This window comes from Triticum aestivum, chromosome 7A, assembly GCF_018294505.1.
Source record: "Triticum aestivum cultivar Chinese Spring chromosome 7A, IWGSC CS RefSeq v2.1, whole genome shotgun sequence".
NCBI lineage: Eukaryota > Viridiplantae > Streptophyta > Magnoliopsida > Poales > Poaceae > Triticum > Triticum aestivum.
The window spans coordinates 597329260-597344986 of NC_057812.1; positions in this window are offsets into that span (position 1 = coordinate 597329260).

The following is a 15727-nucleotide window of genomic DNA, read 5'->3' on the forward strand; positions in this document are numbered from 1 at the left end:
ACAATATACATGTCAACTATTTCATGCCCTCTTTTTTCCACACTATCTATTGCATCTGTCTCTCATACAATGTCTGTACATTCAACTATGTTTCCTGTTTATCAGCCATTTGAATTGGAGTAGGTGATGCTAGTATCTAGAGGACTAAAAACACGGTCTTCAAATAAAACAATGCTACCTCTTGGTGGAGATAGCACCTCAGTTGTACATGCACAAGAACCAGCCCTACCACACATAACCCAAACTCTCGCAGATTGTACCCCTACTATGATGGATAGAGAACCAGCTTCACCCAATCTAACCCCAACTCCAGCCGATAGTAACCCAGTTCCTGTTGACACAACACCATCTCCACCACAAAGCTCCCAAACAAGAGCAGTTAGTAAGGCAGCTCCAGTGCCCAAAGGGCCAGTACTATCACGGCGAACACCAACTCCACCAGTTAGTACGCTTATTCATGTGGAGGAAGCACAACCAACTAGTCATAGTTTAGCATCTATCGCATTTGATGTTGTTAAATCGTATGTGCGTATCTTCACATCTTGGGAATATTATACCGAAGATGAAGGAAAATGCCAGTTGCAGGTGTTTGTCCAGGAGTTATGTGTAAGTAATGTTATTCATGGCAATTACTTTGCTTCGTCCCATACATCCTACCTCCATGATGGTTATAATACAGCAATTTTTCCCATTTTTCTCTATAGAGAAGGACCGATTTGGAAACTCAGGATGAGGTAACCTGTGCTAATACCTCTGCTATCTTCAAGAATGCTTGGTGGCAGTATCGGAATTACCTGAAGAAAACACACTTCACCGGCAAAGAAACTCATCAAATTCCCTTACGTTCTCCTGAGACACATTTACTGGACGATGACTGGGAACGCCTTGTTCTGTACTGGTCCCGAACCAAGAATGTGGTAAGGTCTATGAGCTTATTTTCTATTTTTAAGTATTATATTCTTGCCTCTTACTGTACTCTGTTCATGTAGAACAAGTGCCTAAATCTGAAGAACAACTGTTCTAATTTAAGATTCCATTGCTACCATAGGACATAGATATATGCTTGTTTGATGCTTTTATTATGTACTAGTACTTGGCAATAGAAGACTTGGTAGTTTAATCCTGTCCACCTTACTAATGAACTGGTTCCGAAATGAGTTTCATATACTAGTACATGCTAAACTTGTTATGTGTCTGCTTGTTTCTTCGTTTAGAATGCCAACAGAATATTGGGGAAGAGTGCCTTATTAAGCAACGGTAAAGGAAGTAATGCAGATAAGTATCAGGATAGTGACACATCCTGTCTTGGTTTAGTGTTGGAGTTACTGGCCACTACCGCTTGCACAAGCTATTCAAACTCACTGTCTGAATCAGTTCGGTTTCTTGAGTCTCAACTACAAGCTGAAAGACATCGATCAGCTGTGCTGTGACAAGAAGCGGAAGGACTGCGGAAGTCCCTGGAGCATTTAGATGCATACTTTCTGGTGCAACAGCAAGCATTGGAGGATTTTAGCGCCAATCAGGACAAAGCTAATCAGCTTGCTAAGCTTATTGCCAGCATGGTGGATACCCAGGATAACATTTCTTGAGCTCTTCTGAAGTTGTGTCAGTTATGCTCTTGTTTTGCTACCGCGTTTATTTGCACTAGTGGCCAATTTTGACAGCCAGTGTATATGATATGCTGCTTTGTTCCCTATATTTGCACTGGTGGCAAACTTTGATGCCCAGTGGATGTAATATGTGTAATAGCCGTGCTAGCCTAGCGGTAGTTGCTTGCTTATTTATTTCCTTGTTGTCTTGTTTATTTGTTTGCTTGTAGTCATTGCAGTTCTTTTTCCGCGGTTAACTAGTGGCTGCAATAACCTATTTTTTAAAACTAGGCCACAATAACCATGGGCTAATATTTATTGTAGTGACACTGGGCCTCCTACGGGCCATAGAAATAGTGGGCCTTCTATGGGCCGTAGAAACAGCAGGACTTCTACGGGCCGTAGAAACAATGGGCCTTCTACGGGCCGTATCATCAATGGGCCTTATACAGGCCGTATGATCGATTGGCCAAACATGGGCCAATGACAGGCCACATTATGGCCGTAAACGGGCTAGAGTTGGAATTGTCCGTTCGTGGGCCGACCATAACGGGCCATCGTTAATAGGCCATATTTGATGGCACTATGAAAACGGCCCAACGTATTAACGGACCACAAACGGGCCAACTGTAACCACGGGCTGAATTTGGCCCATAAGCAGAAAATGACAGTAACGGGTCATAAGTAAACGAATGCTGGAAATGAGCCCAAGAATAAATGGGCTCTGAGAAGGCCGAAAGATAACATGGGCTGGAAACGGCCCAACGGAATAACGAGCCGTTAATGGGTATAAAGTGATACACTGTTCATTACGGGCCAGTTTCACCACGGGCCGTTAATGGGTGTAAAGTGATACACTGTTCATTACGGGCCAGTTTTACCACGGGCCGTTAATAGGCTAAGAGTTACATAGGGCCTTATATGGGCCGAAATACGTCATGGGCCATACATGGGCCAGAAGTGAAAACATGCTGGAATCATATTGGATGGCCTAGATGACGCTACTGGGCCTAATTCGAATAGGGCGTAACGGGCCTTGGGTTAGCGGGCTGTAAATGGGCTATATGCGAACATGCCGTTAACAGGCTTTCCATGGGCCGGCCCGCCACCTTTTGACCAACTCAAACAGACCGACCTTTTCACAGGAATGGGCCTCTGTTGGGCCGTGCCATGTGTCGACGTATCATAGGCGCCTATTTGACCCACTGACGAGCTGACATGTGTTTCATCCGGCCAATAAGAATTTTACACGTGGAAATTTCCCATTGGTCGGGGCTGTTAACGGGTTATCGGATCCAAAACACAACCCGATAGCTTAATGGCGTTCCGTTACGGTGGATGCCACGTGTCGGTCACCCTTGACGAAAGCACTTCTGTGACGCGCGATTTATCGTCATGGAAGTGGACACTTCCGTGATGATAATTTTGGTAATGTCATGGAACACTTCTACGACAGCACAGGTATGACTATCTTGATTCTGTCATAAATTTGTCATGGATGTACATGCATGACAAAAAAACGACCTACTGTGACAAACACGTATCATCACGGAAGTGTATTTTTTTGTAGTGCTGCCCGCTTACCGCTGCTGGAGATGGCCCCGAGAACCACGCACCCACCCTAGAACCCCCCTCCACCCTCTCTCGCTCTCTTCTCGCTCCCTCACTCTCCCCCTCTTGGCCGAAGCCGCCATGGCCACACCGCCGAGAACCATCGCGGCCAGCCACTCCCTCGCTCCATCATCGCCAGCTTCATCCTCGCCGAGCATAGCATCACCGGACGCTCCTGAACACCCCCATCGCCGTCGTCTTCCACCTCGGGCTACAACCACCATCGTCGTCAATTCGCCGCACGCAAGACGTCCCCGAGCCAGCTGATCTTGTCTACGTGACCGCTGTGAGCTCACCGTCCTTTCCCCCTAGTTACCTTCGTTGTTTGCGACCTCTAGGATACGTAACTGCCGTGGCCGAGCTTTCCCTGCCGCCGACCATGTCGTCGTCGTCGTAGCCACTGCAGCTCGCGCCTGAGCGCGTCACCGTGCTCAGCATGTCTGTAGGAGCACGAAGCACCCCACCGCTCAACCCGTCATGCACCACAACGCCGATTTCGAGCTTGACCGAACCACGGCCGCCGCAAACCTCATCGCCGGCGTTGATTCCGCGACCTCCGCGTCCAACTCCATTGCCCCTTGATGTGAACGAGTAAGGGATTTTCCATGATGGCCTCAGCGCATCAAATCACCGCTCGTAGCGCGTTCCCGAGCGCCGCCGCCCCGTCGCTATGCTCGTCGGCGTTCAACTCTGGCGTGCTGACGTGGCAACGTCATTATCCACTAAATACGCCACTAATTAACCCCCCTCTCCCTGACATATGGGCCCCATGCCCTAATTAACCCTGGAATTTATTGTTTGTTTAGTTTAATTAAACTAGCATGCCTCACATGTCAGTTTGACCCTGCCACGTCGACGTTGACCTAGCCCCACTGGTCAGCCTCTGTTACTGCCTTGTTACACTGACGTGCGGGCCCCACAAGTCAGGTTTGAACTGGACCGCGCCTGTTGACTTGCTGACATCACACCGACATCATGCTGATGCAATAAGTCATTTCTGGAGTTAGTTTAAATTAGAATAACCAGGAAATTCTAGAAAATGATTTAAACTTCTAAAATTCATAGAAATTCAACCGTAGCTCAGACTGAAATAATTTATATATGAAAAATTATAAAAAAAATCCAAAGAATCTGTTTGTGGAATTTTCATGCATGTTTGAGCAACCTAAAGCTACTGCATATGACAATTTGAATTAATGGCATTTGAAATGCATTATGTGGAGTTTGAATTTGAATCTTGCATTCAAACCAACTCCATTTAAATCGTTGCTAGCTGCATTAGTTCAAATCACAACATATTGTCATGTCACATTCATGCATCATATTGTTGCATTGCATTGATTGTGTTCCCTCTTGTTTGCCGGTATTTGTCCCCTCTCAGTGGACGTAGTTCCGGCGATGAGTTCGATGACACCGATGAAGAGCTATACTATCTTCAGAAGTGCCAGGCAAGCAAAACCCCCTTGTTCATTCCGATACAATCCCACTCTCTCACTTCTGCTCTCTTTTACTGCATTAGGACAACAACGCTTCAACTGTTACATGCTGCGATAGTTGAACCCCTTTCCTATGCATGACCTATCATTGCCACAGTAAATAGATGAAACCCACTAGCGTGAGTAGGAGTTGTTTGAGCCCTGATGTGCCTACTCATCCATGTTTTTTTGTCATGCCTGCTACTGCTTAGAGATGAGTCAGGTCTGATTCATCGGGGATGAATTGGAGGTGTGTGAACATGTCCTACTGTTGAGAGCTAAGTGTGTCAACATGATTTGTTAAAGGTATCGATGAGAGGCCATGTAGGAGTACATGGTGGGTTGTCTCATTGAAACCATCCTCAGGAACCGAGTTCTGTGTTTGTGATCCATGAACAGTTACTACCACACATTGGGTTCCGGTAACTCGACCCCACACATTGAATATATTCCAGTTTCTGTCATATCTTAGATCTGAAATTTTTATATAAACCTGTGAGATCTGTTTCCCCTCACACCAATATAGGCGGTTTAACTTTGTATAAGAAATCTATACCATTAGCCCTCTGATAAACTGGAGGTGCATTTCACCTCCATAGTTGTACTCCGGTTTAACAGTGTCTGGGTACTCCTGTTCTGGTATTGCCTTGTTATCCATTTTTTCATTGGTCTCCGATTTATGCAATTTCATAACTCAGTATATCTTTTACTCCATTGCATCATATACGTCATCATGGGTGATTTATAAACAGGCCTTTCGTTTCCAGCTTGTTTATTCCATAATGGCCAAGCAATTTACCGCTTGTAACTAGGCTCGTTCCTGGGTCACCGAGGAACAATTGAACGATATGGTCAGCATCGGCACCTTGCCTAAGAAAACTGAAATTAAATGGCGAGTCCCACGATCTGAAAATCCTCCAACCCCGAGGCAGGGTGAGGTGGTTGTCTTTGTTGATCACATGGGCCGTGGCTTCAAACCGCCAGGGTCAAAGTTTTACCGGGATGTGCTTGCCAGTTTCCAACTTCATCCTCAAGATATCGGACCCAACTCGGTCTCCAATTTATGCAACTTCCAGGTCTTGTGTGAAGTGTACTTACAAGAAGAACCAACTGCGGAGCTGTTCCGGGACTTCTTTCACCTAAACCGGCGCACAGAATTTGTAAATGGCCCCAACACTGAACTTGGTGGTGTCTCAATTCAGAAGTGTAAAGAAGTTGAATTTCCTCATGCCAAACTGCACAGCCATCCTAAGGAATGGAACCAGACTTGGTTTTACTACAAAGATACGTCTCCTGAAGATGAGAATCTCCTCCCAGGCTTTCGTGATCACCAACTTTCCAACACCCATCCAATGCCGCAACGCTTAAGCTCTGCAGAAAGGGCCAAATATGCCCCTCAACTCGCCAAACTCCGGGCTTTCATGGCCAACGGTTTAACAGGCATTGATTTCGTGCACTGTTGGATATCTTGGAGCATCTTGCCGCTAAGCCGGCGCCCCGGTTTAATGTGTGAGTACACCGGTGATGTTGAAGACCCACAACGTCATTGCAACACTCAGGTGACCGATGAAGAGGTCACCGAAAGTGTAAAGAAAATTTTGAATGAATCGGAAGTAGTCTGTAGTCAAATCGGACTGAACCCCTTCTATACTAAGAACAGACCGCCTGCTGTAAGTACTATACTTCCTTTTCATCCCTGATATCTTTAATTTGTTAAACTAGTAATCCTTCTTCTGCGTATGTATGTACAGGGTGATGATCCCTTCTGGAAACGGAAATTCATAGAAAAAGCAGTAAAGCCAACTGGGGATAAAGCGGTCAAGCCTTCTCGCCCCAAAACCAAAGCCATCAAACGAACGTCAAAACGGAAAACGGCTGACCGGATTAACATGGAACTTGATGATGATGCTGATGATCCGGAAGTTGAGGTAGAAATTGACTCACTTGGCTCCCTTTTCATGCATCTCATTAACAATGATCTTCCTCAGGAGGACGCAGAAGGCAGTCAAGCTGATGATGTAGAGGTAATTACCCTTTCCTCCGATTCAGACTCTAAGCCAACACAAAAAAACCCGTCAAACAGTCCGGAAAGTAAGCTTTTCTCATCCTCTTGCTCATTTGGATCCAACATTTATTTTGAAGACTCAGCAGCATGAAGCTCGCCGGACAACCCGATATAGTGGCCAACAGATTACTTCAACCGGTTTACCTGACACCCCGGTTCGGAAGCGCCGGTCTGAGGTCTCTCCTACTCCTGACAATTCTTATCCCAAGGCAGGTTATTTCAGACAACCTCTTAATCCGTCCGATTCCAGTTACCAGGTGACACCTCCCTCATCCTCTGGTGAATCGACATCAACTCAACTCCCCCCTCTGAAAACTGTGGCTGGGTAAGCTTTGCAATCTTGCATCTCAATGTGTTGTAAATCTGGAATAAAATGTTAACCCTCCTTTTAATTTTGTCTGCAGAGCCAAAGCCAGACCCAGCAAGAAAGCTCAGGTCAACAATCTGCCCAAAGACCCAGCGACTGTTGAAGAGGAACCAAGAGGTGATCTGGACCAGACTTGTGAATCGGAGGGCCTTCATCCTGAAGCCGCCTCTGACGACCCGCCCCTTCAAGGCCAAAACACGGATGAACCAACATACGCTGAACCTGCCGCGCCTGACACTGAACCGGCCGAGCCAAACCGTGCTAGTCCGGTGAGAGATGCTGAGACTCCATTATCACCAGCCAAGAACACTAAAGGTCAAGGAGACGATGTTATCATTACTGGAATGGGCCACAGCTCTCCTGGCCATCCCGTAATCTTGGCTCAACATAGTGCCAAGGAAGAACAGGTTGCTAGGGAAAAAGGCAAATGGAGTAGTGATTTATCGAATTATGCTCATCTCAACGCCGAAGAACTTCATTCTGGCTTCTTGAACCGTCTTCACTCAAACTGGGACTATGAAGCCGGTTTGGTGAATTTGATGAAGGAGCGATATGAGGTATTTTCATCTCCCTTTGTTCATTGATTCAAAGTTGAAATACTAGCCCAAGTAGCCCCCAAGGGCCGTTTTTATGATGTTAATCATAAACCGGGTCTTTGTAGCACTTTAAGTTTCTCGTCATTGACCCTCAAAATGTCAGGTCTCTAATAAGAACCAAGACTCCTCTTTTAACAATTAGATAGCTTTCCGCAGTGTAGCCCCCAAAGGCCGGTTTAACTTGGCAAGTTAATCCGGGTTTTAACCCGTGCATCCATTTTAAAACAGACGTACATTAGCCCCCAAGTGTCAAGGACAATGCTTGCATTGTTCTGGAGACTTGTATAAAAGGTAGTAATTGAGAGCAAGTAGGCATTAGCCCCCGAGTATGAAGTGCATAACTTGTTATACGCTTTGTACTTTAGAACATATATAAATATATATATATATCCTGTTGTTTGATATACCTTCAATGTTGCAGGCTGAACTGAGGAATAGAGATGCCCGAAACTCTGACTTGCAAGAGAATGTGAAATCACAACAAGCAGAAGCTGCAAAAACCAAAGAGGAGCTGACCCAAGACCTGGCCGCAATGGAAAAGCTAGAAGAATCTTTCAAAAAAGATCGTGCTGACTGGGAAACCGAAAAATGCGGTTTAACCAAAAGAGCTGAAGACGCCGAGGCAGCCCTGAAACCAATTGTAGATGAGCTAGCTGGCCTGAAACGACAAATCAACGCTATGACTTCTGCTATCTTTGGTAAGTATCTCCTTATGTGGTTTGCTCAATGCAATGAACCTTATCATTGACCAGAATGTTGGTATAAACCCTTGGCAGGCACGCGGATTGCTCATCTTGGTATAGACATGCGGATGAAGCTCAAAGCGGCGTATACTTTGATTGAACAATTATACTCTGGGTCTCAGTGGGCTATTTTCACGGCGGCTTACAACAAACCGGCACCAACCCTGATAAAAGAAACACTTGAGAAGCTGGCCATGTTACCAGCCCGGATTGCCAAATTGAAGAAGGCAGCTGCCAGAGCAGGAGCTTTAATCGCATTTATTCGAGCCAAAGCCTAGATTCCAGACCTTGAAGCAGCAGACATCATTAAAGGATACCCAGGCATGAAGGAGGACGGTTCATACTTAGACAATGATGACCTCCGGCGGCTGACCAAAGAGATGCGGCCAATAGCCATCAAGCTGGCCGAAGACACAGACTTGTCCCATTTTCAACCAGCTTATGACGCTGAAGGGAAAAGACAGCCTGTCGTAATCCATGAAGTTGAAGAACTTGTGCCTCTGATTCATAAGCACACTTATGCTCCTGATATTAATCCATCCAATCTTATCCATGAAGAAGCAGTGTTTCAAACTTTAACTAGAATCGATTGGTCGACGGTTGATTTCCAGCGTCTGGGGAGGGATGAAGAAGTGCCCACACCAACTGACCCTCAACCATCAAACCGTCCAGATGAAGCGTCTTAAACTGGTCACCGATTTACTGGTTACTGTGTGCCGATACTTTGAAAAATAATTATGCAATTGGAGCCACTTTGAAAGCTTCTTGTAATAGGATAGCCAAAACTCCGTTATCTGCCATGCCATCGAGCATGTTTTGTAATACCTCGTGACAACTTGTTCCACCTTTTGGGATATATTTATGCATAGCTCAGGAATAGTTTCGTTCCTGAATACAAAAACTTGCAAAGTGTCCTAGTGGTTTACCACTGGATGGGTTATGATGCTCAACATATATACAATACTTAGATGAATGATCAAAGTTGTTGTATAAAAAGTAATATGTGCAACATACCTCATTGGTTGACCAACTATTTTGGTAAAGGTGCTAACACCAATCTGGAGTAATAATAACTCCATCCTTATAATGCCGGAGTATGATAATAAACCGTACCGGGATATAACAATCACCGAGTTTTGTTTATAACACTGGTGATTTAGTCAAACCAGACCGGGACAATGAACACCGGTTTATAGCTGATCATGCACTGACAACTTGTAGTTGAAAGGCAAGCTAGGTCAAGGACACCGGTTTATCATAAGACATTTATCAACTTTTTTAAAAAGTAAAAAATCTTCAACAAATAAGACTCAAAAAGGAAATATGCAAGGCTTTTTACGAGCTGCCAGGCTCCAAATCGAGACTTTTCATGGGCTGCCAGGCCTCTGAGTTAAACCATTTAACAAAGCCTTTTAAGATGGGCCTCCAATTAACCAATCGTCGTTTTAACTTTGACAAGTTCAGGGTCTATAAAAGATCGACTTGTCAAACGTTCGGCGGGTTATACCAGGATTACCTGGACAGGAGTGGCTTACTTGATGAAGGCAGGTTAACCCGGGGTTTTAGGTGAATACACCAGGCTTCCAAGCCGTGGCTTGAGAGCCAATTACAAGGGTCCTTTCAAACTCTTTGTTGCTTTGCAAAAAAGAGCCCCCAAGTAACTTTGTGAGCTGTGCTCAGTGTGTGCCCATGTTTGAGTCTGTGATTTGTGCAACACTCTCTTTGGCTCCACATATTTTTCTTTTGTGGCTTAAACGCCTATCAAGATGTGTAGCTATGGTGTGAAAACAACCAAGCCCCTTAGTGATATCCCTTCGTGGTTTTCAAACCGATCAAGAGGTGTAGCTATGGTTCAGATATGACCAAGCCCCCTAGTGATTTTCTTTATATCCGTGCGGCTGCTGAGACTGGATTAACAAAAAACTCTGCTTTGTTAGTAAACTCTTGTAAGCACACACAGGATGTAAAAAGAACAGATAACCCTGCTGTAACGGAGGCTCTGGTTTATTATATAATATATACATCGTCATAAATATGTACATATGAAGAGCCTATGGCTTCAAGTATAGTAAGGCCGAAGAAGAGCTATGTTCCATGGTCGTTTGGTCTCCTCCTCCGATTTACGTTAGTCTTTGTGCTCTCGAACATCAATGAGGTAGTAAGATCCGTTGTGCAGATTCTTGCTGACCACAAAGGGTCCTCCCCAAGGTGGGGATAACTTGTGCATATCAGTCTGATCCTGGATGAGCCGGAGCACCAAATCACCTTCTTGAAAGGTTCTGGTCTTAACCCGGCGGCTGTGATAACGTTGGAGATCTTGTTGATAAATCGATGAACGTGCTGCTGCAAGATCACGCTCTTCATCCAACAGGTCCAGGGAATCTTGCCGTGCCTTCTCATTATCAGCTTCAACATAGGTTGTCACACGGGGCGAGTCGTGACGGATGTCACTAGGAAGAACTGCCTTCACTCCATAAACCATGAAGAAAGGTGTGTAAACTGTAGACCTATTGGGTGTGCTGTTGATGCTCCATAACACAGAAGGTAGCTCCTCAACCCAACAACCCGGTGTCCGCTTTAAGGAACCATAAGCCTGGGTTTGATACCTCGTAGAATTTCTTGATTTGCCCTCTCCGCTTGACCATTAGACTGGGTATGGTAGATCGAGCCGGATGTGCTCATGTTGGCAAAATTCCTCCATCTCCCCTTTTGATAGGTTAGTACCATTCTCAGTTATAATACTGCGTGGAAAGCCAAACCGGAATATCACCTTTTTGATGAACTTAACCGCCGTGGCCGCATCACACTTACTGACTGGTTCTGCCTCCACCCATTTGGTAAATTTATCAACTGCTACTAATAGGTGGGTCTTTTTGTCCTTGGATCGCTTGAAGGGTCCAACCATATCAAGCCCCCAAGTCGCAAATGGCCAAGTTATTGGAATCATCCTCAACTCTTGAGCCGGAATGTGCGCACGGCGGGCAAATTTTTGACAACCGTCACATCTCTTGACTAAATCCTCCGCATCAGCATGCGCTGTCAACCAGTAAAAACCGTGGCGAAAAGCTTTAGCAACCAAAGATTTTGAACCGACGTGGTGACCGCAATCTCCTTCATGGATTTCTTGCAAAATCTCACAACCCTCTTGAGGAGAAACACAACGTTGAATTGCTCGTGAAACGTTGTAATGATGTAACTCCTCGTTGAGTATGGTCATGGACTTGGAACGCCGGATTATCTGTCGAGCCAACGTTTCATCGTCTGGTAACTCGCCCCGGTTCATGTAAGCCAGATATGGGATTGTCCAATCCGGTATGACGTGCAGAGCTGCCACCAATTGAGCCTCTAGATCCGGAATAGCCAACTCTTCTTCGGTTGGTACCTTGACTGACGGATTATGCAATACGTCAAGAAAGACATTCGGCGGAACCGGTTTACGCTGAGAACCAAGACAACTTGAAGCGTCCGCCGCTTCATTATTTCGCCGGTCTATATGGTCCACCTGATAACCCTTGAAGTGACCAGCCAATGTGTCCACCTCTCGCCGATATGCAGCCATGAGTGGGTCTTTAGAATCCCAAGTGCCAGCCACCTGTTGAGCCACCAGATCTGAATCCCCGAAGCACTTAACCCGGCTTAAGTTCATCTCCTTAGCCATCCGAAGACCGTGGAGCAAAGCCTCATATTCAGCTGCGTTGTTAGTACAAGGGAACATTAAACGGAGGACATAAAAAAACTTGTCACCTCGTGGGGAAGTTAGTATGACCCCAGCCCCCGAGCCCTCCAACTATGTGGACCCATCAAAATGAATAGTCCAATATGTATTATCTCGTTTCTCTTCAGGTGCTTGTAACTCCGTCCAATCATTGATGAAGTCCACGAGTGCCTGGGATTTGATCGCTGTGCGGGGTATATATTTGAGTCCACGAGGTCGAAGCTCGATAGCCCACTTAGCAATCCGGCCAGTTGCTTCCCTGTTTTGAATGATATCTCCCAGAGGGGATGAACTGACCACTGTGATGGGATGCCCTGAAAATAGTGTTTAAGCTTCCGGCTTGCCATAAACACTCCATACACCAGCTTCTGCCAATGTGGATACCTCTGCTTTGACTCAATGAGCACTTCACTGATATAATAAACCGGCCGTTGAACCGGATATTCCTTGCCAACTTCCTTGCGCTCCACCATGATAGCCACGCTAACAGCTCGGGCATTAGCAGCCACATATAGCAATAACGGCTCCTTATCAATCGGTGCTGCAAACACGGGCGGTTCAGCTAACTGCCTCTTCAGATCCTCGAACGCTTTATCAGCTGCCTCGCTCCAGACAAAGTTATCTGTTTTCTTGAGCATCTGATATAAAGGGATGGCCTTCTCCCCGAGACGACTGATAAAACAGCTCAAAGCTGTAATCCGACTGGCCAGACGTTGAACGTCATTGATACACGCCGGTTTAGCCAAAGACGTGATTGCTAAATTTTTTTCCGGATTAGCCTCGATGCCTCTATTTGACACTAGAAAACCTAAGAGTTTGCCTGCCGGGACACCAAAGACACACTTCTCCGGATTGAGCATCATCTTGTAAACCCGGAGGTTGTCAAAGGTTTCTCTCAAATCATCTATCAATGTTTCCTCCTTTCTGGACTTTATCACAATATCATCCACATATGCATGAACATTGCACCCAATCTGCTTATGAAGGCAATTCTGAACACAACGCTGATAAGTTGCCTGGGCACTCTTGAGTCCAAAGGGCATGGAGACATAGTAGAAGGCTCCAAAGGGAGTTATGGAAGCTGTCTTCCCCTGGTCTTTAACCGCCATTTTGATCTGATGATAACCAGAATAAGCATCCAGAAAGCACAAACGGTCACAACCTGCCGTAGCATCAATTATCTGATCAATGCGAGGGAGGGCAAAGGGGTCTGTAGGGCAAGCTTTGTTTAAATCTGTGTAATCCACACACATACGCCAAGTGCCGTTTTTCTTAAGAACGAGCACCGGATTAGCCAACCACTCTGGATGAAAGACCTCCACGATAAACCCTGCGGCCAACAACCGAGCTACCTCTTCACCGTTAGCCTTACGCCTTTCTTCATTGAAGCGGCGGAGAAACTGCCGGACCGATTTAAACTTAGGATCAATGTTAAGTGTGTGCTCAGCGAGTTCCCTCGGTACACCTGGCATGTCAGAAGGTTTCCATGCAAAGATGTCCCGGTTCTCACGGATGAACTTGATGAGCGCAGTTTCCTATTTGGGATCCAGGTTAGCGCTGATGCTGAATTGTTTGGATGAGTCGCCAGGAAAAAAATCAATCATCTTAGTGTCTGTAGCCGATTTGAACTTCAACGCCGGATCATGTTCCGTAGTTGGCTTTTTCAAAGAGGTCATATCTGCCGGATCAACTTGCTCCTTATAGAATTTCAACTCCTCCGTGGCACAAACCGAATCAGCATAAGCCGCATCACCTCCCTCACACTCCAAAGCGATCTTTCTGCTTCCATGTACTGTGATAGTCCCCTTATGGCCTGGCATTTTAAGCTGTAGATAACCACAACACGGCCTTGCCATGAACTTAGCATAAGCCGGCCGCCCAAACAGGGCGTGATACGGGCTTTTGATTTTTACCACTTCAAAAGTCAATGTTTCTGATCTCGAATCATAGTCATCTCCAAAAGCCACCTCTAAGGCTATCTTGCCCACTGGATATGCAGATTTACAAGGCACCACACCATGAAAAACGGTATTTCACGGTTTAAGATTCTTATCTGTCAACCCCATACGGCAGAATGTATCATAATATAGGATATTGATACTACTTCCCCCATCCATGAGTACTTTGGTGAACTTATACCCCCCAGCTTGAGGGGCCACCACCAGGGCCAAGTGACCCGGATTGTCAACCCGGGGTGGGTGATCCTCTCTACTCCACAAGATGGGTTGCTCAGACCAGCGCAAATACTGAGGCACTGCCGGTTCAACAGAGTTTACTGGCCTCTTGTGAAGCTTCTGACCACGCTTACACAAACTAGTAGTGAAGACATGATATTGCCCGCTATTTAGCTGCTTGGGATTGCTCTTGTAACCCAACTGCTGCTGCTGGTTCCCCTGATGGTTGTAACCTCCCTGGTTGCCTTGGTGCCCTTGATTGACGTGTCCGGTTTGGTTGCCTTGAAACCCTAAACCGGAACCGCCACCTCTATAACCCGGCCCGTGGTAACCACCTCCTGAACCACCGGGCGGGCCATTATCATACTAGAACATATTGGAATTCTTGAAATCCTGCATGATATAACAGTCCTTCCAAAGATGCGATGCTGGCTTCTCCTTTGATCCATGCTTTGGACAGGGTTGATTTAACAGGCGTTCCAAATTGGGGCCTGAACCTCCGCCCCTCTGGGGCTGCTTGCCCTTGCGGTGCTGGCCATTCTCCTAAGCATTGGTGTTAGCTACAAAGTCCAAGCTGCTATCGGCCTTGCGCTTACCACTGTTCCCATGGCCTGCCGGATTATGCTGCTGACCCTTGGCGTTGCTGTTCTTCTTCCCTTTCCCCGGTTTGTCCTCCTCTGAATCCGGGTCCTTGGTATTATCTGAATCGGCGTACTTAACCAAAGCGGCCATGAGCGTTGACATATCATTGCAGTGACGCTTGAGCCTTCCTAACTTCTGTTTGAGCGGCAGAAAACGGCAGTTGCCCTCCAACGTTAGTACTGCGGTGTCTACATTGATACGATCCGATGAGTGTAAAATTGCTGAGACCCGCTTGACCCAATGGGTCATGGACTCCCCTTCCTCTTGGACACAAGCGGCCAGATCCATGATTGACATTGGTTGTTTACAAGTATCCTTGAAGTTCTGGATAAACCGGTGCTTCGAATCGGCCCATGATCCGACAGAATTAACTGGTAAGCTCTTTAACCGAGTATGAGCTGTTCCCTCCAACATCATGGTGAAGTATTTCGCACACGCTGCCTCATCCACGTCTAACATCTCCATTGCCATCTCATAGCTTTCAACCCATGCCTCTGGTTGTAAATCGGCGGTGTAATTTGGTACCATACGAGGTACCTTGAAGTCCTTGGGCAATCTCACATTACGCAAAGCGGGGGTGAGACATGGCACCCCTAAGGAACTGAACATCACACCTAGTTCTACTGAAGCGGTAGGGTGAACTGGAGTATGTTGACGCGCTCCGTGTCAAGCCGCTAGCTTGGCCTCCCGACGCGCGCGGCCGTGATCCACAACATCCTGTGCATTAGTACCTCCCCCTGTCGGGTTGTG